This window comes from Arvicanthis niloticus, chromosome 5 (genome assembly GCF_011762505.2).
Source record: "Arvicanthis niloticus isolate mArvNil1 chromosome 5, mArvNil1.pat.X, whole genome shotgun sequence".
NCBI classification, from domain to species: domain Eukaryota; kingdom Metazoa; phylum Chordata; class Mammalia; order Rodentia; family Muridae; genus Arvicanthis; species Arvicanthis niloticus.
Window position 1 is genome coordinate 90,107,779 of NC_047662.1, and position 24,939 is coordinate 90,132,717.

General features: G+C 39.3%; 1 pseudogene; it reads right to left on the bottom strand.

Annotated features, from left to right (window-relative positions):
• Window positions 1–4,842: 4,842 nt before the first annotated feature.
• The window catches only part of LOC117708773 (RNA ligase 1-like), a 122,172-nt pseudogene continuing 102,075 nt past the window's right edge, over window positions 4,843–24,939 (bottom strand).

The window sequence follows — 24,939 nt, forward strand, 5'->3', positions numbered from 1 at the left end:
ATAAATTTCAATATGTTATGATGTCATTTTATTTTATTCTAAGAAATTTAAAAAATTCCTTCTTGATTTCTTCAAGAACCATTTATTTAGTATTGTGTTGTTTAATGTTCATGTACTTAGTGTGTGTTCCAGGGTTTCTCTGATTGTTGATCTGTAGTCTCATTATATTTTGATCAAATAAAATATAAGGAATCATATCAATTTCTTGTATTTGTTGGGATTTGCTTTGTTTTTTAATATTTAATATATTTTAAAGAAAATTCTATGGGGTGTTGAGAAAAATGTTCTGTATTTGGATAGAATATTCTGTAGATGTCTTTTAAGTCTATCTGATCTATAGTGTTATTTAATTCATATAGTTCTGTTTATTTTGGTGAGAAAGACCTGTCACTTTGTGAGACTGAGGTACTGACGTCACCCACCAAATATTGTATCAGCGTTAACCTGTGACTTTACACATGACAGTTTTTGTTTTATAAAATTAGATACATGTATGTTTGGTGCATATATGTGTGGAATCATAAAACCTGTTTGATGGATTGCTCCTTTAATCAATAAATTGTTTTTTTTTCTTTTCTCACTAGTGTTGGTTTGAAATCCATTTTGTTAAATATTATAACAGTGACATCAATTTGTTTTCTAGGACAATTTTCTTAAAATACTTTCCCTATATTTTTACCCTAATGTAGTGTCTGTCTTTTGTGGTGAGATATATTATTAGAGTCAATAAATAAATGGTTCATGATTTTTGACCAACCCTATGGTGAAGGTGGCTATCATCCTTGCAGCCATCTTGAGCCATATACCCTGAAAAGAGATTTGATCATCATACTACAACAGCTGAGCACACTCTGATAACATCTTGGTTTAGATACCCAGGATCTTCCCTTGGGTGTGTGAGACTTAAAGCTGTGATTTAGAGCCAAGATTTAAGGGCGTGACTTAGAGATCAGATTTAGAGATAAGACCTAAGGGTGTTACTTAAGGGCGTGGCTTAGAAGTGAGACATATAAAAGGCAAGAGGCAGACAGAAGAGTTGAGTACAACTTGGAGTAGGAATTAGGCATTGAGGAAGAAGACACTTGAACTAGAGAACTCAGAAGAAGGATTATTAGGTATTAGGTACTTGGCACTTGGAGGAAGAACTTGGAATTAGACATTAGGCACTTAGCACTTGGAAGAAGTAACTTGGAACTTGGAGGCACTAGGGACTAGGAACTAGGGACTAGGAACTCAAGACTTGGGACTTGGAGAGAAGAAGAGAGACTGAAGAATTAACAGGATTGAATCACACTCTGTCTGGTCTCCATTCCTCACATCCATCCTCACTCTCTCTCTTGCTGAACCCCCGACCTGCAGACTGGAGCTGCTTGGGGCATTTCGGGCTTTAACAGTTTAACCCCCAAGGCTTTTGGCAGTGCGGGTTCCAACATTGACAGAACGGTCCGAGACATTTTGGATCCCGAATGTGGGGTAGAGCAGTTCTCAACATTTCTTGCCCCCAAGCGTGGGGCAGCTCGGGCCACAACACAACCCGACTAGCCTGTGTCTTTTGAGTGGGGAATAGAGGCCATTAATACATATTCAGTTATTCTCAAAAGTATATTTATTTCTTTTAGTTTTTGATTTTATATTACTAGATTTTTTTCTTCTCTCCTTCTTCCTCTTCCTCCTGTCTTCACCCTTCTTCTCTTCTGTTTAACTATCATTATGGTATGATTTCCTGTGGTCTCATAGATGGATTTATTCTTTTTTCTCTTTAGTCTAAAGAATTCCTTCAAGTATCTTCTGTAGTAGATTTATTGGTGATAAATTCCTTTAGCCTTTGGGCATATTAATCTGAGTTGCCAATTATTATCTTTTAGAACTAGAAATACAGCAATCCAAACTCTTCTGGCTTTTAATTTTTCTGTTAAAAATTTAAACAAGATCAAGAACAACAACAACAACAAGAACAACAACAACAACAAGAACAACAACAACAACAACAACCACCCAAACCAACCAATCAGCCAACCAGCCAACCACCCAAACAGAACAAGCGTATTCCTAGGATATTAATTGCTACTGTTACTCTTTTATGTCTGCTTGGTGTTTCTTGCTTGTGACTTCCTATCTTTTCTTTATTCTGTATATTTAATAATTTAATTGTAAAAATTATGAGGGGAGTTTCTTTTCTGGTTTTGTCTGTTTGCTGTCCTGAATACTCCTTGTATTTAAGATTGGCATCATTTTCCTCAAACTGCATTTTTTTTTTTTTTTTTTTTTTGCGGTAGCAGGATTTATTTGAAAATATTTTATGTGCATTTAGAATAATGTTTTTTTTTTATGTCTATGACCTATAAATTTGGTATTTTCAGAATGTTATATATAGTTTAGAATTTCTACTGTCAAATTCTTTTTCATCTTAGCCTTATTTGGTCCCTCCAATTTCTCCATCTTTTTTACAAATTCATATATATATATTTACCTTGATCCATTCATTTTATTGGCGATAATCCATAGAACTTTTTTTTTTTGACTCACGACAACTTTTTTTTTTTTTTTTTTTTTTTTGGAAGGTAATTTTATATTTATGTACAGAAAACCCAAGTGTACATTTTTAACCCAGTTTAGTGGCGAGTTCTTTAGCCTTTGCCTTTTCCAGCTTGGCAATGAGAGCTACAGACTTAGGACCCAGGTCGTTGCCTCCCCAGTGGCGGCGGATCTCGTCATATCTGTCATTATAATTGGTCCTAATGGCTTCCACCAGCTTAGCCAGAGCACCCTTGTCTTCCGAGTTAACCTGTGTGAAGGCAGCAGTGGCGCATGTCTTCCTGTGGACCAGGCGCCCCAGCCTGGCCTTTCCCTTGATGATGCAGTAAGGCACTCCCATCTTTCGACACAGGGCAGGCAGGAAAACCACCAGCTCAATGAGGTCTACATCATGGGCAATCACCACCAGCTGAGCCTTCTTGTTCTCCACCAAGGTGGTGACTGTATTGACTCCTGCTCGGAGGACAGGTGGTCTCTTAGTTGGGACGTCCCCTTTGCCAGCAGCTTTCTTCTCAGCACGGGCCAGTAGCCTTTGCTTCTTCTCTTGCTTTGTTTCTGGCCTGTACTTGTGGGCAAGCTTAAGCAGCTGAGTAGCTGTTTGCCTGTCCAGGGCCTGGGTGAACTGGTTAATGGCAGGAGGTACTTTGAGCCGCTTGTAGAGGATGGCTCTTTGCTGCTGCAGCCTGATGTATCGGGGCCACTTAATGAAGCGTGTTAGATCTCTTTTGGGCTGGATGTCCTGCCCAATGCCGAAGTTCTTGGGCCTTTTCTCGAACAGTGGATTGACCACCTTTTTGGCCTCCTGTTTCTTGACGACGGCGGGGGCCGGGGCCACCTTCTTCCCCTTGGCCTTCTTTCCTTTGGGCATCTTGCTTGGCTGGAGGAGAGAGAAAGAAGAGGGAGTTGTGGGTGATAAGTAAGCGGCAGCGGAGATTGCGAGATCAGGCCTCACGACAACTTTTTATTAAATAACTTTCAACAGCAAAAAATCAGACAAACAGGAGTAGAGACTAAGTTTATTCTTAAATTGTAACCAATGCACATCTCTTAATAGCTTTTTTTTTTTTTTAGCCTATTTTCTTAATTTCTGGGTCATGGTGCGAAAAGTGTTTTCTAAGTACTTTTTGAAATTATTCTCAGGGATCTTTCCCTTAAATAATTTCTGTTCTCTCCCTTAAGACTCCAGAAACCCAGTGGTCTGGAAGTGAGCACTGGTTAGTGTAAATGCGATAAGTATTCAGCTCCTTCACCAGCTGCTTAACGTTTACAATCCCAGAGTTTCCATGATCATAAATATTAGATATAAAAGATTAAAAATCAGAACATTAAAAATACTGAAAACTCTTAAACATTGTAAAAACCAAAGTCCCTTTTGCTTGCCTCGGAATATCTGAGGCAGTTTAAAGATTCAGTCTTAACCTTTAGCCAAAAATGGCAGCTTGCATATTATTCACATGGTACAATAAAACCTTAAACAGTAAAATATAAAGAAAAATATTTACATTTAAGATTTTGAGTTTTTATGTTTATAATTAAATCTAAATTTCAAACCCAAAACATGTATATATGTTTGTTACATGTATGTATATTAGGAGGAAATTAAAATGCTAAAAAATGAACTGGAAAATTTTGATCCTTCATTTTTTTTGAAGAAATTGAACACCTGAAGTACAATTATAAGGTAGAAGTGAAAAAAATATTCTATTAGAAGAGAAGTTAAAAAAAAAAAAACTTTTGGAATAATTTGGATTTGAAGCCTAGCCCTTTTGCTGCTTCTGAACAGCAGGAAGATGGAGAAAGTCCTAATATTTTCTCTATTTATTAATGGCCTCGTTTAACTGTAGATTTAAAACTATTTTATGAGTTACAAAGTTTCAGCTGGAAATTAAGCAGTCTGTGAACTACAGAATTTACATCTCAAAATATTGTATTTTTTGCTTAAAATAAAACCATATTTTGTTTTAACTTGTTAGAAAAGTATATTTTTGAAGACATCAATAATTTATGACTATACAGTACACAATGAGCTATGATAAATCTTCCTATTTTCATAATATCTTAAAATTTCAAAAAGTATAAAGGTAAGCTTGTAACAATTTTACTATTTAAAATTGATTCTTTTATACTTTTTTTGTGTTAAGATATTCAAATCCTAACGATGATTTTAAATACCTAGAAACATGTTTACAAGTTGACATATGTTTTGCCAAACAGCCAGCAAAATTAAATTAAAGGTTTTAACCTCTGTTAACATGGCAAACTGTCCAATAGTAGAAAATCACAATAACCCCAACTATGATTTCCATTTTATACACCAAGTATTATATCTTTGAGCCTATCAAATTTCTGTTCATCTATTTTTGAAAATTGATTAAACAAAGACTGATTATCAAAAGCACAGTCATATTTGTTCAGGTTCATGTTAATAATAACTGGTTTGGAATTTATGTAAGTATCTGGAAGTGGCCAGCATAAACCAAGATGGTGGCCATGGACCTTAATTAAGCAGCCATCACCGCAATGCCACAAAATCCCTTCAATTTGACCATCTCTGCAGTCTTCAAACCAGGACAGCTGATCATTGTGTTTCAGTGTAGGCAGATTTCTGACCTGGAACGCTCCCGTGTGGTGTAAGAAAATGTAATGGGTATTTCTTGTTTGCCAACCCATATATGGGTTTCCATTGATATTCGTTCCTATCAGCTCCAGGGGTTTCTCTAAAAGCTCTGACAGGGCAACAGCACTAATTTCCCAAACTCCAGGATCATCAGGATGGTGCCTTAGTACCAGGGCAGTCCCAGACTCATAATTCACTACAGACAAGTGCCAGCAATATTTCTTGCTGTTTTTTTCGACTGGTACCCTGTAGCCGCCCATGGCCACAAGTCAACTGGATTCACCTGAAAGGGGGGCTGGGAATGAAAGGGGAAGGAGGGCGAGAAGAGATGAGGCCAAGACAAAGTTCTCTGATCAAGGCCCAAAGCTTTAATGTTCAGCTCTCAATTTAAAGGGGAAGACCCAACCCACAACGCCTCCTGGTTTCAGATGGGTGGGATAATCCATAGTCAGTTCCAGGTCATGGCTGGAGATGTCTCAAGGCAAGCCCAGGGGCAGCCAAGGTGGGTAACTCCACCTAGATCCCGTCACTTGACCTTGCTGTGGCAACCAAGGTCTCTCAGTCCTGCTCATGGGGGGGAGAGTACAGTACCCAACCAGGAATGTGTCCATTTTCATCAGGTACCGGCTTTCCTTTTTGTTTTTTTATTTCCTTTGCTAGTATCCAGCACGCTGGGACAGGCTTGTGGTCTTCCTCCGTGTTCTAATGAAACTTTTTTGCGTTTTCTTTCTTTTGAATGTAGACATTTTTTTAAATCTTTTGTCAGCTTGCTTGTTAGGTTTTCTATCTAGTCGAGCTCAAAGGTATGGCTGACCTTTGTAATTAGTAACAGAACAACATGTTCCATCCACTTTTTCTGTTGCAACCGCATTGTACACATCTGCATCTAATGCCTTTTCATTTAGAGTTTCAGTTGCCAAAACTTTAAATAGCTGATGCTCCCGCTTGGCTGAAGGCTCAGCTTTCACCTCCATCACAAACATGAAACGCATCTTCTGCTGCACCGAGCCCAGGCGGTTCACTGTGCCCACACACAACCTTTCTCCGCCACGCTGGGCCCCGGGCAGAGAAAGCCTGCAGCAAGAAGCGGGGAGAATCCAAACACCAGCCAGAGGATGCAAATAGCCTCCATAAAGCTTTTTTATTTGATTTATTTTGTTGTTTATTTCTAGCAGTGTTTCCTCATTATTTCTATTCTTCGGTCTCCTTCTATGTCTTGTGTTGGCTTCCTTATTTGTGTTCTCAGTAAGCTGCTTGTCTTTTTTCCCTTTCTTCTTTGAAAATTCTTTTGAGTTCGCTATCTGGGATTTCAACTAATTCACTCTTACTTGGTGCCGTTATTGTCCAATTTGTAGTTGTGTCGCCGTGTTTTTTTGTGTTTCTTATGTTATTTTGTTTATATACAGAAATTTACATAGCCGGGGTTATTTCATTGCTTGGTAATTTTTTTTTTATCAGCCACATTCTTTCAATTGAAGTGCTTGTAATGGCCAAGTGAGACTTATATGTGTTTTACTTGAGGTGAATAGTTCAGAAAATTGTTTCTTAGTCTAGAGGCTCAAAATGCTTGGTGTAGAATTTATCTCACTCCCTGAGTAGAATGTCGTCTGCCAGAATAACTTCAACTGTGAGACTGATACTTCAAAAACTGTTGGAGGAGAAACAAAACAAAACAAACAACAACAACAACAAAAAACTAAACTAAATTAAACCAACCAACCAACCAACCATCCAACCAACCAATCAACACAAGCATAGTACGGACTAGACTAGCATGTTGATTGTTAAAATCAGAATTAGTTAATTACTAAAATTGGAATTAAGACGGAAGTTAGGTGGGTGAATATAGAGATTAGTATTAGATTGATTTTTTAAAAAATAATTGAGATGCATAAAATGGGAGGAGAAAGTTGGTGTGTTGGTAGGCTATGTAGATTTTAGATTGCTAAAGCTATGCAAGATTATAATTAAGACATAAAAAGAGGATGAGGTAAGGGTAAGAAAAAGAGGAAGTTCCATAGGAGTGAGCAGGAATACGTGAGCTATGGGTGGAGGGTTTAGTAAAGAGTGTCTTGTAGTAGACATACAGAGCCACCTTCAAACTTACTGACAGTAAAAGAACAACTTACTGACAAACAAAAACCCATTTATTGAGTGATCATTAAATTGTAAAAAATAAAAATGAAAAGAATACTTATATAATGAGCTACTGATCTTTGCTGCACAGCTAAATTATGCCATGCATGTCTGTCTGAGGATGCTTGGAGCTAGATTCTTACTGTCACATCTCCTACCTGCCTTCCTGCAGAGAGCTCCCCTCAAGGATGGTTTTTTTGAAGGCAATGTCTTGAAATAAACTGCCCTCTAATATTACCCAAATATTTAGGATTAAATTCTGGCTTTAGACACCATCTTTTGACCTAATGTGCTCTGGATATTTAAGGGAATATGGACAGTTTACTGGTGGCTACACAAAGAAAATGTTTGTCCTTTTCAAAACAATCATTAATGGTCTGTAGATCCTCAAAGAGATATGGGGCTCCATAAACCCTTTCTTATTCCATGTTGATAAGTCCAGTCTTGTGAAGGTCTTAAATGGGTGATCACAGATGATGGAAATTCTAGAGCGTAACATCCATGTTCTGCGAGAAAACAGTCTTCCACAATACTTGAGCCCTTCCTCTGGCCTGCTTCTTCTTCTGTGATGTTATCTGAGCCTTAGGGTGTTATATAAATGTGTTTTTAAAATCTAAACATTAAACAGTTGCTTATTCTCAGAACTTTGTCCAGTTGTGTGTCCCCACAGTAACTGACTCCACTGGGGGTGGGTGGGTGGGGGGGGTGGCTTTTGTGACCATAGCTTTCATCAGCACTAATGCGCAGGCCCAAACACAAACATTTCAAAGGCAATTTGGCAGGACTGTGGTGTAGATTTAGCAGAGCAGTAACAACAATAGTAGTTCTCCACTAGGGTTTACGACATTAGGGCAGGAACTATTCACTAGATTTATACTGTTAGATGTGAATGGCCTCTGTGGAACTGGCCTCAAATCCAATGATAAAATGATTGGTTTCTCCTCTAACCACCATGCCACTATTGCACCAATCATCACATCTTGCCTGGTGTGACATCTTGCTTTTTGAACTTTTATGTAAGTCAGCAACTTTGGGGGGAATGTGAAGTTCTTGAGTCAGAGAAGGAAAGTCAAGGAATTTAAACCAGTATTTTCATAGAGGTTACTGTGTGACTCTCAGTTGATTTGATAATAATATCTTTGAAGTATCTGTACTATCATATTTAATATGTTGTATTTGCCAAGAAGAAGTATGGAAATGGATTTGGAAGGCATAGGCTATATGTTATTTTATTGAGTTAAAATTACTATATTTTTGTGTTGATGAAGATTGGATGTTTGAGCTAAAAAGATCTGGATTAGTCATTATTTTTATCTGCACCTTTAAGGCTGTTTTTTTCACTTTTACATATGTGTAGTAGCAGTATGGGTTGAGCTGCGTTTCCTTATGGTAATGAAACACATGGTGCTTTTACATTTTCCAACCTATTGTGTCTTCTTAAAATGCTAAGAGATAGAGAATCACATGCTCCTCATACAGGTGAGGAGTCTGAGGCTGGGGCAGAGAAAGGCCAAGTCATTTGTGAATGAAAAATGGCTCTGATGAAAACTAAGAACAGATTTTCTTGACTTTTATGGCAACCCTCCCACGTGGGTCATAGCTCCTGGTTTTGTCTTCATTACCTCTACTATGGATTCAGGCTAAGCTGTGTTCCAGAGTCTACTTTTGTCAGGATGTTCTTGGAAAACACAAAAAGTGGAAAAAAATAAGACTGGAAAACCTAATGAATGCAATTTATTCCCTTTGTGTGGCTGGAAGGTATGATAGAAGCCAGAAGCAATGAGATTGGAAGACCTTAATGTAGATATTAGTGAGATTATTAAAGACTTCAAGGTTGTATTTTATCCTCAGGGGAGAATCACTGAAGGTTTAAATGTCACATAAGAAAGGAGGAAAGGCTATAACCCCTCAGTTGGGAAAGTGCTCAGCTCCTAAACTTGAAGATCTGAGTTTTAGTCCTTAGAACTAATATTGAAAAAAATAAAGCTGGGTATGTTAGTGTTTCCCTATGCTGGGAGAAAGGTAGACACATCCTGGGTGCTTGCTGTCCAACTAGCCTAGATTGTTTAGTGGAGTCCAGGGCATTTCAAAGGACAAGGTGGATGGTGTCCAAGGAATGATACCTAAGATCACCCTCTGGTTCCACACTTGCTCCACACTGACAGGGAAGTAGGGAGATTTGTGTTTTTTTCACAGAGTCTTTCTGACAATGGGTTGACTGTGTCGATATTGGCCACCCATTTTACATTTTTACCTTCCTCCATACAGCCTCTCCAAAGCCATTTTTTTTTTCTCCAATATATACTGCCATCTCAACCTCTTACTTTCAAACCTAGGGTAGTTCTGAATTTTTTTTGTAGTAGTTTGGACTTTCATCCTCCAAATCTTTGACCCAAATAAGCCAGCCCCTCCCTCCCTCTCTCCCTCCCTCCCTCCTTCACTCTCTCCCTTCCTTCTTTCCTTTTTTCTATTCTTTTTTCCTTCTTACTATTCCTTTCTCTCTATTCTTTTCCTTCTTTTTCTTTTATAACCTTTCCTTCCTTCCTTCTTTCTTTCCTTCCTTCCTTCCTTCCTTCCCTCCTTTCTTCCTTCCATTCATTCTTTTTCAAGGTTAGCTTGTCTCAGGTATTTTGTTATAGTTTAATAAACTAGATCAAAATCCTGTTGAGGAATGAAAGTTATATGAGACAAAAGTACAAACTGGCATTCTAGACTTTTCTTCCTATTACCATGGCTAAGTCTTCTCCAGCTCCTTTGCCGTAGATCATGATGATAAAAATCTCATGGGCATTACAGCTGTTTCTTGCTTCTGTATATACTACCTTAGTATCCTGCAAGATATACAGTTCCAATAATCAAGATGCAGAGAAGCCAGCACTATTCAATCTTACTGTAATTACATGTCTGTTTTCTGCATCAATTGTAAACTCCTTAAGAATAATGACATGGCTGAAGATGTAGCTCAGGTTAGTAAAATACTTGTCTAGTTCTGGTTTTGGTCCTTACTTATTATTCCATAAACTGAGTATGGTAGTCAATGCCTGTAGTCCTGGCACTCAGGAGTTAGAGGCAGGAGGATTAGAAGTTTATGGTCATCATTAGCTATACAGTGAGTTTGAGGACAGCATGGGATACATGAAACTTTGTATCTAACAAAATAAAACAGCAACAAATAAATAATATTTTATTCATCATTTATCTTAACACAGAGCACAGCATTCAGTTGAGTGTGGACACAGTACATGCTATATGCCACCAGGGGCTCTAGAGTGAGTGGTTTCTAATCCTAGTTCTGCTACTCACTAGCAGCAGAGATGCCTCAAGTGTTCTTCATTTATAAAAAGAGGTGGCTCAGTGGAGGAAGACAGCTTGTTTTAAGCATGCGGATCTGAGTTTGAATCCACTGCTCCCACATAAAAAGCTAGGCACAGCTGTATGCCTGCAACCCCAGAATTAAGGATGGGGTGTTAGTGGAGATGGGTGGAACCTGAAAGCTTACTGGCCAGCCCACCTAGAAGAAAACACTGAACTTCTGGTTCAGTGAGAGACTTAGTGTCAAGATGACAGTGTGGAACAATAGGAGAAGACATGTAACATTCTACTCTAGCCTATGCATGTGTGTGTAACACAATTGCACATTTGTATATGTATCACACACACAAACACACACACACACACAACACACACAACACACACAAACATGGAGTGAGTAAAGGTTCTTGTTCTTTTTTTCCAATGTGAAGATCCAGATAGAAGTTGCCATCTTTGAAGCAGAAAGAAAGCCCTCACCAGACACTAACTCTGATGGTGCGTTCATTTTGAACTTCATACCCTTCAGAACTAACTGTAAGTGATGCATTCATGTCATTTATACATTACATACTCTAATGGTCTAAGACAGAATTAGTTAGTTTTGTGTTAACATAATGAAATTCCTGAAGCAAGTTATATATATATATATATATATATATATATATATATATATATATATCTCGCCTACAGTTTTATAGGTTGAAAGTCTGAACAGCCGAGTAACAGCTCTGGACCTGTGCTTTTGCTTCATGATCTCAATGTCGATAGATTCAGCTACACTGGCATAAATGAAGAAAGGGGTCTGGTTGTGCCATGCTCAGGCTCTCATACCAATCTGTGAATACTAAAAGACAGTAAAAAACAAACAAACAAAAAAACAACTACCTTAATTTATTTCAAGGATAGCAGGCACCAACAATTGACTTATGGGTTCTTTAAAAGTCTCCACCTATGAAGGGTTCCATCACTTCCCAATATCATGACTCTGAGACTTAGTTTACAGCAAATGAAACTTTAGAAGATGCACTAAAAGCAAATCCAGAGTTTGGCAACATCCAGGCAGGGTAGACACACTGGGACCACAAGACATAAATGCCTAAGCCTCTCAGAGGTGGGCCATAGAGGTGGGCCATTACCTCAGTAACAGGCTCTCATTTGATGTTTCTGGTGACCTAAAGGTTATACAGCAGTCTACACACCCCACAAATGGCCATCACTTTCCAGTATGCGAGAGGATATTCTTGTCTCTGGGTCCACATTTATTCTACCTTTTGGGAGGCCCATAGAGAATGTTAATATCATGTAGAGATGTTCAGGAAAAGCTCATTAATGGTGGCGATGGAGATGGGAACAGTGGAGAAGGAAATACCAGAGAGAAGGAAAACTAATAGAAGTCTCAAGGAAGATTCCTGTTGCTTCATTTGGCCAATTTCCATCTCAGAAAGAGCTCCGGCTGGCAAATCAGAGGAGAGAATGTTCTATATTATGAAGCTAATGGCCTGATCTTTAATATATTGAATGATTATCTCATAAATAATATATAACTTATAAAGCCAAAAAAAGTTTGTTCTATAGAGCTGTTTATTCAGATACTAAGATACATATCTGAGCCCACTTTCTTCTTTTCTTCCCATTAAAAAAACCATTTCATTGAAAAAATTACATCCTTCTAACATAGATTATGATGTAAGTTTTCAGAAATGTGAAAAATGATAAAATATGGAGTTTTCTGCACAGTGTTTGCATCTGTGCATCTGGTTACTGTCTATCTTAAAGAACAATAGCCAAAAAGCTAGCATAGAACTGTTTGTTTGGGCCTAAGGACTCTTATGTCCTGCCTCACACTAGCCAGCATGCTACCCGGGGCAAGTCGCTATTCAATCAGGGAGACCCAGACTGACCTCCTAAGGAGACTGTGCTATTTTAAGTGAAGAACCACTGAATTCTTTTCTTGATCCCAGGGAAAGTGCTGCAGAGTATCCAGTGAGAACTGCAGGGATCATTGGAACATACCTTCCTAGTCCCTATGCCAAATGAACAATGAACACCAACATACGCTATCCTTCTTAGAGCTTTTCCTGGAGTTTTGGTTTTTTTTTTCCCCCTGAAAAGATTGTCACTTGCTCCTGTAGTTCAGTCCTTTGTTTTACAATCTCGACTCTCATTCTGGAGATCTTTCTTTTACAGTGAACACACACACACACACACACACACACACACACACACACACACACACACACTCATATCCTGACTCGCAGGAGAACCCATTCAGAAGCAACAGGTGCAATGAGTTATAGGTCTCACAAAGAGCACAAAGAAGCACCCAGTCAGCAGGAATGGTGCTTGCCAAGATTTTAATTCATCAGTACAAATCCAAATTTACAAAGAACTAATCCCACATAATGGATAAAGGGAGGAGGATTAATGGGGAGGAGGGAGTTTCTGAATATGTACATCTCAGGTCCACTAAATTCCTCACTGAGACTGCTTTATTTTCTTCCTTTTTTCCAATAGATATTAATTTGTTTTTCTTCAGGAAAAAAATGATGGTGATGAATAGTTGTGACCTAACAACATGCATGTGTGCTCAACTGACTGGAGGTTTTTGGGAGGGGTGGAAATACGTTAGTGACTGGAGCGTGGGAAGGTGGCAGTTTAGAGTAACGAATCCTTTCTCCATGGCTTGCTTTGCCCTTGCAGAGTCAAGGCAAAACTCTGTTCCTTCTTAAGTTTCTCTCTCAGGCATGGAAAGAATATTCTCCTGGTGACACCTCAAATGAATGACTCAGTTCACTACCCATCAACAATGTTTTCAAGGGCTGGAGACGTGGCTCTGTGATTAAAAGCACTTGATGCACTTGTAGAGGACCTGAATTTAGTTCCCCAGACAGTTTCAGGAAGCTCACAACTGCCTGTAACTCCAGCTTTAGGGGATCTGATTTTCTCTTCTAGCTTCCATGGGCATTTGCGCGCGCGCACACGCACACGCACACGCACACGCACACGCACACGCACACACACTTTAAAATAAAACAGCACCTCTCCCAGCTGCTGTATCTTGAGGATGAGCTAGATCTACAGCAATGGAGGGAGACCAACTTCTCAGCAAACACCTTGGTCTTTAGGGCTGGGCTGTCTGCCCCAACATTCAACGTCTTCTTTGTTCATTTTCATAAGCTTTTTTCTCTCAGTTTGTTCCTAAATGTCTGTGTCCTCGATCGACATCCTGTTCTTTGCTGTTCTCAGCGAGCACTCCTGCATTTGCTGAGTTCATTCTCCTTCCGCAACTTTAAAGAGTGCAGTCCTGCAAACAGCCCTCAGATCTCCACCTCTTAGTCTCGGTTCCTGCCACTTTCTGAGTCCATGGTGCAGTTGGCCAGCATTTATATTTTGCTTCTAGGAGGTTTTTTATAGCCACCTTGACTGTAACCTGGTCTAAATGGAATGAGTCTTATTCCTTCTCAAAGAAAGCCTCATCTAGTTGTCTTCAAGATGGGACTCAGCCGGGGTTCACTTTTGTTAGAATGTCACTAAGTTCTTCTATTCCTATCAATTTCTGTTTGGCTTCTTACCTGTTTTGTCATCTTACCTTCTGGAAGCAGGTTCTTTAGCACTTCCTTTGTACTCTTGTATATGTTAAGATTACATTTTAATCTTAACTTGACATGTCATGTTGTTGTCACCAACTCCTTCTATTTACTGTTAAAACAACAACAACAACAACACAACAGAATAGTATCCCTAAAAAGAATCCAGAGACCCTTGTAGAAGACAAGGCTAAAAGAATGTAAGAGCTGGATGTTGGGGAGAGGCACTGTGAAATATTGTTTTCTGAACATGATAAGGCAGCTGCTCCCATGGACTCACAGGAGTCATGGCTGTCTACGCAAGACTGAGCCAGTCAGCGTCCCAACATAGGTGAGACAGAGGCTCATTAGGTCTCACTCCTAGCTGAGACGCTATTGGCTGTCGATGACTGCTGAGCTCCACCTTGGGGGTGCATTTTATTTCCAGGATTGTGGCCACTGTAAGATGTTTAACCTCTAGTGGCTGATTTCATACACATGCACATACGAGCAGCGGTCACTGGACAAAGTGGGTTGTTACAAAAAGGAGACACAAAGGTAAGAGGAAAGTTTGTTGGTAGTTGGAGGGGATGGTCTGAATGGAGTGTGGGGTGGATATAATCCAGATACATTGCCTATGTGTATGAAATTGTTGAAAATAAGTAAAAAATATTAAAGCAAAAAACAAATCAGAAAAATGCTAAATGTACCTTCTAGTGAAGTTATGAATAAACATCCCAACTTCTTTTTATATCTCCATAAAAATGTGGGATTTAAAAAAATACATTCTTTCAGGACTGGAGAGATGGGTCAGCAGTTAAGAGCACTGGCTGTTCTTGCAGAGGACCCGGGTGAAACTTCTAGTACTGGCATGGCAGCTCATAACTGTAATTCCAGTTCCAGAGGATCTGACACCCTCAGGCAGACATACATGCAGGCAAACATCAGTGCACATAAAATTAAAAACAATTCTTTCACAATTTTATTCTCACTCTCTCCTCTCTCTCTTCCCCCCTCTCTCTCTGTCTGTCTGTCTCTCTCTGTCTATCTCTCTCTCTGTCTATCTCTCTCTCTCCCTCTGTCTCTCTCTTTGTGTGTGTGTGTGTTCAATGCATTCCTTATGGTTTCTAGTATGAGGGTGAGTGAGTGAGGGGGTATTTACTTGAGCAAGGGCAACATAACAGTGACTATACCACTGAGGAATAGTGTTCCCCCCCCTCCCCCATTTCAGCAACCATTAAATGCATATAGTTTCTCAGGGAGGGGTGGGTCCTAATAGACCCAGTCTTCTGCATTTGGTCATTGCTGTTGTGAATTCATGAGTGCAATAGCTGTGTCATGTCAGGAAGATGGGATTCCATGCCACCCCATGCCCATCCCCTGGTCCATACTTTCTTTCTGACCCATCTTCCTTGATGTTCCTGGAGGACTAGAGGAGATGATAGATATATCCTCTTGAGGGCTGAGAGACAATGTGGGATTTCTGAGGCTTAGGTTTATATTTATTATTCTAAAGCAGCTACAATGGTATTTAGCACTGAGGAAGAAAGTGATACCCAAAAGCAGACTTTAGCTCCTGGATACATTTAATTAGATCTGTCCAGCATCTTCTTATTCTGTTGAAAGAATTATTTTAAAATGTAAAGTACTGAGACACTTTATATCACTTCCAATTTTTCCGTATTCCTTTCATACTCTGCATGGCTCAGCACACTGGGCCTCATTCCTCCTCAGCAGGCATAGATGGGGACAGAGGAGTGAGTAATCACGGTGGAGAGGTTAGTGGAGGTCTTTAAGTGCTGAGAGACTCTAGGTGCTTGATGCCACATCAGCTTGGGAAGAGTCTAGGGATCACAGGTGGTTCCTTAAAAGGTAGCATTTAAGGTAGTTACTGAGGAAGATGAGACTTTTATCAAAAGGGAATATGGTGGAGGTAATTCTCATGGAAGAAAATTGAAAGAGCAGAGGCATGGGACAAGTTGCCAGTGGTTCTGCTGGTCCAGGTGGCCTGGGGTACAGATATGCTGGGAAGAGAGGATGAAAGAGGCCTTTAAGGCAAAATGTTGGGAAATTGAAAGCTCAAAGGCCCCTTTCCTCACAGACTGCTCACTTTGACCTCCAGCCTCTCTGTAAGCTTCAACTTTCAGTCTTCTCACATCTAAGGCCCTGGTGCTCCCCCTGGTCATCCCTCTCTAAGCACTGTGCTCCTTATAATGCATCTCGCATACTAGGGCCGGTGTAATCCTCCGAAAATTGCTTCTTGGTTAGGTAGTAGATCATCCTACCAAAGGTCCCTGCTTTTTATCTTGTTTTGTTTTATTAATTTTAGATGTCATTTTCCACGCTCAGTGATATAAGCCTGATCTATGTGCATAGTTTGTATTTTACTAGTTTCCCCATCCTAACTCCTCTCTGTGGCTAAACTGAGTCCCTTTCTTGTGTGCATCTATATACATACAGGGAGGCACAGGCATTCCTACCAGAAGAGCTTGGTGTAAGATTTCCCTCCATCTCTTACCAGCTGACTGGCCTGTAGTAAGTCCTGCTATTTGTTCTAGCCTAATATTTAGATTCCTGCCTGAAATTATTTCTTTGTTCTAGCCTAAGATTTAGATTCCTGCCTGAAATTACTTCTTTGTTCCAGCCTAATGTAAGATTACTGCCTGAAGCCTACTTCCTTGTCCTTGGCCAACGTCATATTCCTGTCAAGCAGCCCATTTCCTTGTCCTTGGCCCATGTCAGATTCTTGCCAAACAGCCCTAAAGGCTCTCTGCCTCTCCCCATTTTTTATTTCATCAACAAGACTGAGTCTGTCTTAGGTCATTCTGACAAGAATACCTTCCTTACCTGTCATGAAATATGCACTATCGAAAGCAATGCACTTCTGTCTTAGGTTGGTAAGACTCTGTGCAGAATCTTACCAGTCCTTGGCTTGACAGCCTGTTAGTTTAATAACTCTGTCTGAGGCTAATTTCAGTCAGGAATCTAAAGTTTAGGTTAAAACAAGATAGTAGGCTTCAGACATGGAAATGACTTTGGGCTAGGACAGGGAAGTTGGCTCAGATATTTTGGTTATCCTGATAAGCCCTTAGAAAGAGTGATCACGGGAGTACTCACTGAATTTTGTTTATTGCCTTGCTTGTTCTTTGACTATTTGTCTTTATTGCCTTGCTTGTTCCTTGACTATATGCATTTATTGTATTGCTAGTCCCTCAACCTAGAACTGACCGTAATACTTGTTTGTAATTAAAATGATATAAAAGTGAAAAGGAGAAGGGCGGATGGGATAGGGGGTTTCTAGGGAGGGGAAATAGGGAAGGAGATGACATCTGAAATGTAAATAAATAAAATATCCAATAAAAAAAGAAAAGAAAGAAGAGACAACCCACAGAGTTAACTCACCTGGAAAATATTTAAAAAAAAACTTTTATTGAGTCTAAACTTCCTATATGTTTTTCTTTCCTTTCTTTCTTTCTTTTGTTCATCTATCTATCTATCTATCTATCTATCTATCTATCTATCTATCTATCTATCTATCTATCTGAAGCAGGCTCTCATGGAGTCTAGGCTAGCCTTGAATTTGTTATATATATGAGAGTGATCTTGAACTTTATTCTTTTTTTCTTCCTCTGGAGTGCTGGAATGTGTGTCACCATGCTCAGTTTATGGGGCTAAAACCAAGGGCTTCATTTATGCTGAGAAAACATTCTATCAACTGAGCTATCTTCCCAACTCCAATTTTTAAAAATGATGAATTAAATTTGATAACATTTAAAAAGAAAAACTGGGTCAAATATTTCTATTTTTTGAAGTCCTTTTAAATATTCTAAACAACTGAGAATTCTTCTCTTCACGTGTACTCCCAGAACTCTAGTGCACCTCTTCACAGACTATATTCTATTAGACAAGAATGAATAACTAGATTTCATTTGTCAGGCACTGTGAAATACAGGAAGCTGGCCAGTTCTTTACCTGTATTTCCTGTATATAGTCCTGGCCCAATGTGTTGATTAGTTTTGACAGTCAACTCAACTAGAATCATCTAGGAAGGCAAGTCTACAAAAGAATTATCAAGATGAGTCTGGCCTATGGCATGTCTGTGGGGTATCATCTTTATTAACTGAGTCTGGGAGACCCACATTGAACCACCAGCCTGAGTGCCTGTCTAGAACACCCTGTAGGATAGGTGATGCACTTCTCATTGAATTTATAAATAATGCCTCTCTCTCTCTCTCTCTCTCTCTGTCTCTCTGTCTCTCTCTCTCTCTCTCTCTCTCTCTCTCTCTCTCTCTCTCCCTCCCTCCCTCTCTCTCTGAGACCATTTATGCCAAGTACTTGCTCAGAAGATGATAGTTGAGTGTGGGAAAGACGTCTAAGAATATCCCCATAAATTCTTCTCGGTCCCCCCATTGTACATTCCCTATAAAATCTCCTCTATAGTGTAGGTGGGATCTGTTAATAAGATGAATTGAATGCCAATCTTGTGATTAAATTACCTTATTTGGTTAAGGTGAAATTGGTTTTTTTGTTTGTTTATTTTGTTAATGTAAAATCTTTACTTAAACTCTTAAAAGATAGAAATGGACTAGACTGAAAAGAATTTCCTGATTTTTTAGAAAAGGAAGCTGCCATTCTGTGAGGGGGGAGTCTGCGGATGGAGCCCTATGGTAAACTGTAAGGGTAACCCCTAAGTGTTTAGAGTAGTCCTTAGCTGATCGCTAACTAGATCAGGAGAATCCATATAGTTTCCACTAATGAATTGTGCCCCAAACCTAAGTGAGATTAGAATTAGATTTTTCTCAGTTAAGCTTCAGGTTAGGACAGTGTCTCGCTCATTTTTTTCTATTGCTGTGCTAAGACACCATGACCAAGGTCATGTACAGAAGGGAGTTTATCTGGGAATTAGAGTTTCAGAGGCATAGAGTCCACTGCCATCACGGTGGTGAGCATGGCAACAGGCAAGCAGGCATGGCACTGGAGCAGAGCTAAGAGCTTACATCTTGATCCACCAAGACAAGGCAATGAGAGCTAACTGGGAATATCATAGGCTTTTGAAACCTCCAACTCTGTTCCAAGCGATGCACCTCTTCCAACATGGTTACACTTCTTATTCTTTCCAAAGACAGTTCTATCAACAAAGGACCAAGTATTCAAATATATGATCCTTTGGGGGCCATTCCTATTCAAACCAGCATAATTCTAACACTCTTATGACATCTCAAGACAAGGACCCAGATAAACTATAACTGAGCTCCTGACTCATACAAACTATGAGATGATAAATGTGTCTTGTGGCAAATTAGTATGTCATCACAGAAAATGACAACAGTTCTTGTTACCTGTTGGCTGAATGCATGACTGAACCAAAGTCCTCTGGCACAGGTTCTAAGTGCTACTGTTCTGTGCTCTTAGATGGTTTATCCATTTCCTTCCTCATTTTTGCGTGATTCCTTTTGTATTTACCCTTTCAAACACTGTTCTTTTTTTTTTTATGTGTAAATACTGGGAAGAAGTGGACATGAAAATGCAGAATTAATAGGCAATGATGATATATATTAAGTGATTTGTGTGCCAGGCATTGTGCAGCATGGTTTATATTTTATTTATTTAACCATCATACTACTTTAAAGATGTTTCCAGTTTTATCTCCACTTTATAAGTGAGAAGATTAAACTTTAGGAGGGATTAGTTGTACAGTAGACAACTGGGGGGCTATGTAATCTCTGGGTTATAACTACTGACTCAGTTACTGAAATATACAGCTTCTGAGGTATAATGGCCACAGAGCTGTGTGAACATGAGGTGTATAATAAGGGAGCTGTTTATGAGCATTTGCCACTCTGACTAAATTTAAATAACTGCACAACTGACCTATGAGTCATACAACCATTAAGCTTGCTATGTGACCACTGAGGTGTATGCCAAGATGTTGCTCCACACAGGTGGTTCTTGTTATAAAAGTTTCTACCTATTTCATTTGGTATCTTATCATTGCTGCTATTGTTAAAATAAATAACAATATGTAAAACATAGCTAGAACTTTGAAAAACTATGTCTTGTCGAGTCTGACATCTTGTTTCAGGACATAGTTGTGATTATTTGACCTATTCAGTCCATCAGATGGTTTGCTGGACACATGCTAGATGCTGGGTTAAGTACCTGATTCCAGGATACACAGAGGGAAAGGCAGGCGTTAAGTCATTGGACATGAGTGAGGGTTACAGGCTGAAGTCTATTCTCATCACTGTACAGTTGATCTTTATTTACAAATGTAAATAATGGTAGTGTGGTTACCCCTGCTGCTCATTTCATGAATGGCATAAGAATCATCCTGTTGGATGGACCACGAGGATGCAAATGATAACAAACTTGTGTTCTGGAACTGCCATTGCTGGAGAGCTACAGTCCTTTCTATGACTCAGTATAAGATCTCCATTCCATATTCCCTGTTTGTACAGAGAATGTCTCCAATTTGGAGTTAAAAATAAACTCACAGACAATATAATAGTGACAGTTAATGGCTGCTTGGATGAAGAATCATCAGTTATCTTTAAGGATGTGGCCCCTGGTCAGTAGATCAGGTGCTGGAGGCTGGTGACTATGTCGGTCAGTATATGGGCAGCACAAACTGGACTTGGTGGGTTGAAAGTAAAAAGAAGATATGAAGTCAGGAGGGAACTCAAGGGTGGAGCTTGGGAGAGGTCAGGTGGGAGTGGGTGGTGAATACCATCAAAGAAACATTCATGAACATATAGAAGTCTGAAATAATTAATAGAACCATTATTTTAGAAGAAACTACAACTTCAGTGAAAAAATATTAGGGTGTTAGGCAGTAAATGGGCTTCAGAATGAGTGTGGGTGTTAGGACCAGGAGCAAGGAAATACATCCTTGTTTAATACCTCAAACCATGAAAATGCTGAGTGGCCAGGTGGAGGTGGAAAGGTAGGCATTCATAATCTCATTGTACAGTTACTTAGGAGCTTGCAAGAAAGGCAGCTGCAATGGAGATGATACATTTAGTGGGACCTTTCCCTTTGTTTCTTTTGCCGCATCAATTTCTTCCTAATTGTTCTGAGTGTTTGCCTCAAGAAAAGGAAATGGTTCTATTTCTCTAAACACATGCATTTCCCATAAACTCTCCAGTCATGGTCTTGAAATGAAATCTCAAAACTGAATTTCTAAAGGCTCAGTTGGAAGCTGATGCTGGATGTAGGAAAGAAAAGCTTTTACCCAATTATCTACGATAACAGTAGGGGAAACACTGAGAATTCCTGACACAGTAAATGGATTTCGTTTTGCATAAATGTTCTCTGTTTTCAAGTTTACTTTAGTGTGAAAGACCCTTATTATGAAATGGTCCTTCTAGCACCATCCCTTGTGTTTTGAGGAATGAAAAAAGAATGATTTTATTTATTTTTCTTAGGGGCAATCACATCACCATGGTAGATTGTTTAGACATGACCACCTGAAACCTCCTAAGATTTCACTTCCTGTGGTTAGAGGGATGGTGTTTGGTGATGCGGTCTTAGATGTTGCACTATGGTTTGAATGTGAGATCTCCTCCACAGGCTCATGGTAGTGTTAGTGAGAAGTAATTTCATCGTGAAGATAATGTCACCAGTGAATGAATCTATTGATATGTAGTTGAAAGGGTATTAGAAGGCAGAGCCTGGGTAGCAGAAGTAGGTTACTTGTCCATAGGTAGATCTTATCTTCAGATACTCCTCTCTTTTAACATCCTGGTGCCATGAGGTGAGCATCTAGCTCTTCTCCTGCCATGACAATATTCTTCAGGCTGGGTGCACTGGAGCTAGTCAGCCTCAGACTGAAACCTTGGACACTGTGAGACAGAAGAGACCTTTCTGCTGAGTAAGTTATTTGGCTCAGGTGTTTTGTCACAGCAATAGAAAACTGGTTTGCAGAGTTGAGTGGATATTTTTAGTTATGTTTTTTTTTCCTTTCTAGGAAAACAGCTTTATTGCTAGAAGCTGCTGATATCAACACTTGGGAAACCAAGGCAAGACAATCATAAGCTTGAGGCTAGCTTGGGTTACAGAGTCAGAAGTCATCTCTGAAATATAGCAGGCATAATTGAAACATAATTGATCTATGGTAGGTTCAGTTGGGCTAAACATCCAAATCAAAAGTTATAAGCACAGAGAGTTGTACAGCTGTGATATAATCCAAATTTAAGAACTTTTCATGATTTCAAGCCCCTCACATTCATTAACAATCATTCCTCATCCTCTCAACTCTGCTAGAATCTCTGACAAGCATTAGATTATATTCTGAGGCTGCTTGCCATGTAATCCTAGTGGTTTTATTTTGATCCATAGAACCCATGTCAAGGTAAAAAGAGAGAACTGACCTACACACATGTGCTGTGATGCACATCTATCCCACATTAATAATACATTAAAAATGTATTCTGCCTTTATGGTTTTTGCTGCCAAGGTAAGCTGTAGGCACACATTTATCTTAGGATATAATCTGTAGTTTACACATGTGGACTTTGTGAGCTTTTTCCCTTTACTCTTTCTCATTGCTGAAGAATGGTGAGACTTAGTTTATTATTCATTGTTTGCTTTTCCCTCTGTGAGACAGCATGCCACTCTTTGGACCTGGGCCTCCCAACCTTCTTGTCTCTGCCTCTTGAGTGCTGGGGTTGCAGGTGTGTGTCAGTGCACACCGCCTATAAACCTGTTGTTTTTTATTGTTCCTCACTCTCTGAAACTTCTGCCTCTGTTAATAACTTCTTGACTATGCTACGGCCTTTGATTTTGTAACAGACTTGCTTTTCCTTTTATCTTTCTTCTACACTAACTCCTTGAGCAGAGTTTGGTTTTCTAACTACATTTACCTGTTGATGCTCCTCAGGTGAGGATTTTGACTCAACAATAAAGACTCTGAGCCCAAGAGACATCTTTTTTGGATGTCTGCCTAGCACACTCTCCTAACATGTTTATTGAGGAGCTACTGTGAGAGATGTAGGGCTCAGACTTGGCAAGTGATTCTTACAACCTTTGACTCTTCTCTAATGACTCATTGTTCAGGACAATCTTTCTCCGTCGCATCTTCCAAACAAAAGATCCCTTAGTAGAAATTCCAGAAATGTGTGTAGGTTATGATGTTGCAGAGGCCAAGAATGGGCATTGCTTTGAGCTACAGGAGAATTTGATTGACAGAAGAACTTATAAGAGGGGAAAAAACTAATTAATTGTGTCATTGCATCCTTTCAGCTGCAATGACTGCAAATACACCTTGCTTCATGATGTTTATCCAAGGCACTGGCACCCGTTTTTCTACTTCTGTTTACAAATTTTTGTTTGTGGCGTTGGGCTTCTCTGTAGTGTATGTATATGTTCCTGTAGGTGTAAGCATGTGTGCACATGGGTATATGTGCACATGTGTCATAGGCTGAGGACAGAGATTGATATCATGTGTCTTCCTCAATGGCTCTCCACTTATATTTTGAGACAGTCTCTCATGGAACCCAAAACACAATTTAGCTAGGATAGCTGACTAATGAGCTCCAGGATTCTTCCATTCTCCACCTACCTAGAGCTGGGATTCAGTCTTACATTGCTGTCCCTGGGTTTTCTTCCTTGTCCTGGCTGAGTATCAGATCGCAGATCCTTTTGCTTGTGTGACAAACACTTTACTGTTTTACTCTCTCCTCAGGCCCTCCCTTTACTTTTGAATTCATACGCTTAGAGATGCTTGAAAATTAATGTGCTTTCCACCATAGGAGGATATAGAAATAGGGGGAACGTTTGCAATTTTAAACAATTTCTGCTGCCATTAAACTTGTGTTTGTGCAAGCTCAGCTGAAATGGGTGTGAAATATGATACAGACTCTTTATGTTGCTCTTGGATCTAGATGCTACGCTAAGAAAGAAGAAAGAAGAAAGGTAAAATATTGTGCGGTGATTTCTATTCATTACAATGCTTGAATACTGTGTACAAAATTTAAGGGTTTGTTTCTGAACTTGCTCAAACAATCTTGTTGGTATCTCTTGTTCTTTCTGCTTCTATTTTCCATTTTGGTCCTGCCACAAAAAAAGCACCAATATATAAACATCTTGGTTGTAACCACATGATTAGTGATTTCATTGAAATGAGGACAAGAACAACTTCCTGGAGTACATTCATAAATATTTTTGAAATTTTTTATCTTAATTTGTTGTTTTTTGAAGCTTGCTCTCACTATGTAGCCTGGGCTGATTTAGAGCTCACTTTGTAGACCAGGCTGACTTTGAACTTACAGAGATCTGCTTTCCTCTGCCTTCCTAGTGCTGGGATTAAAGACATGTATGACTATGCCTCATTTACACATCTTAAAAATAAACCTTCTTGTTTAAATGTTGTCATCAAGGAAATATATAGGCATTCAAAAGCAATTATTTAACTCAGTATTTTATTAATTTCTTCCCAAATTTTAGTCATACAAAACCCATCCCACACTTAATATGATTATGTTATGATGGTTATGAAGGTATATTTTCAGTGCAGGCTGATTAAGTATCTTGCTCAGCAGCCTGTTGTGCTGGTCTGATGTCACTTTCAGATATCCAACTGTGTGCAAGCTCACTTCCTCTGGTGCTCTTGGTCGAAGCCTTTTAAGTAGAGGTACTCATTAAGTTCCTCTGCCTGGGTTACTCTTGTGTTCCTTTCCAGCAATTCTCATGTCTTCAAATCCCACCCACGTGCTGTGAAATCCTCATTCCTTCCTGCAGTTCAAATTTTCTTCTCTTACGTCACATTTATATATC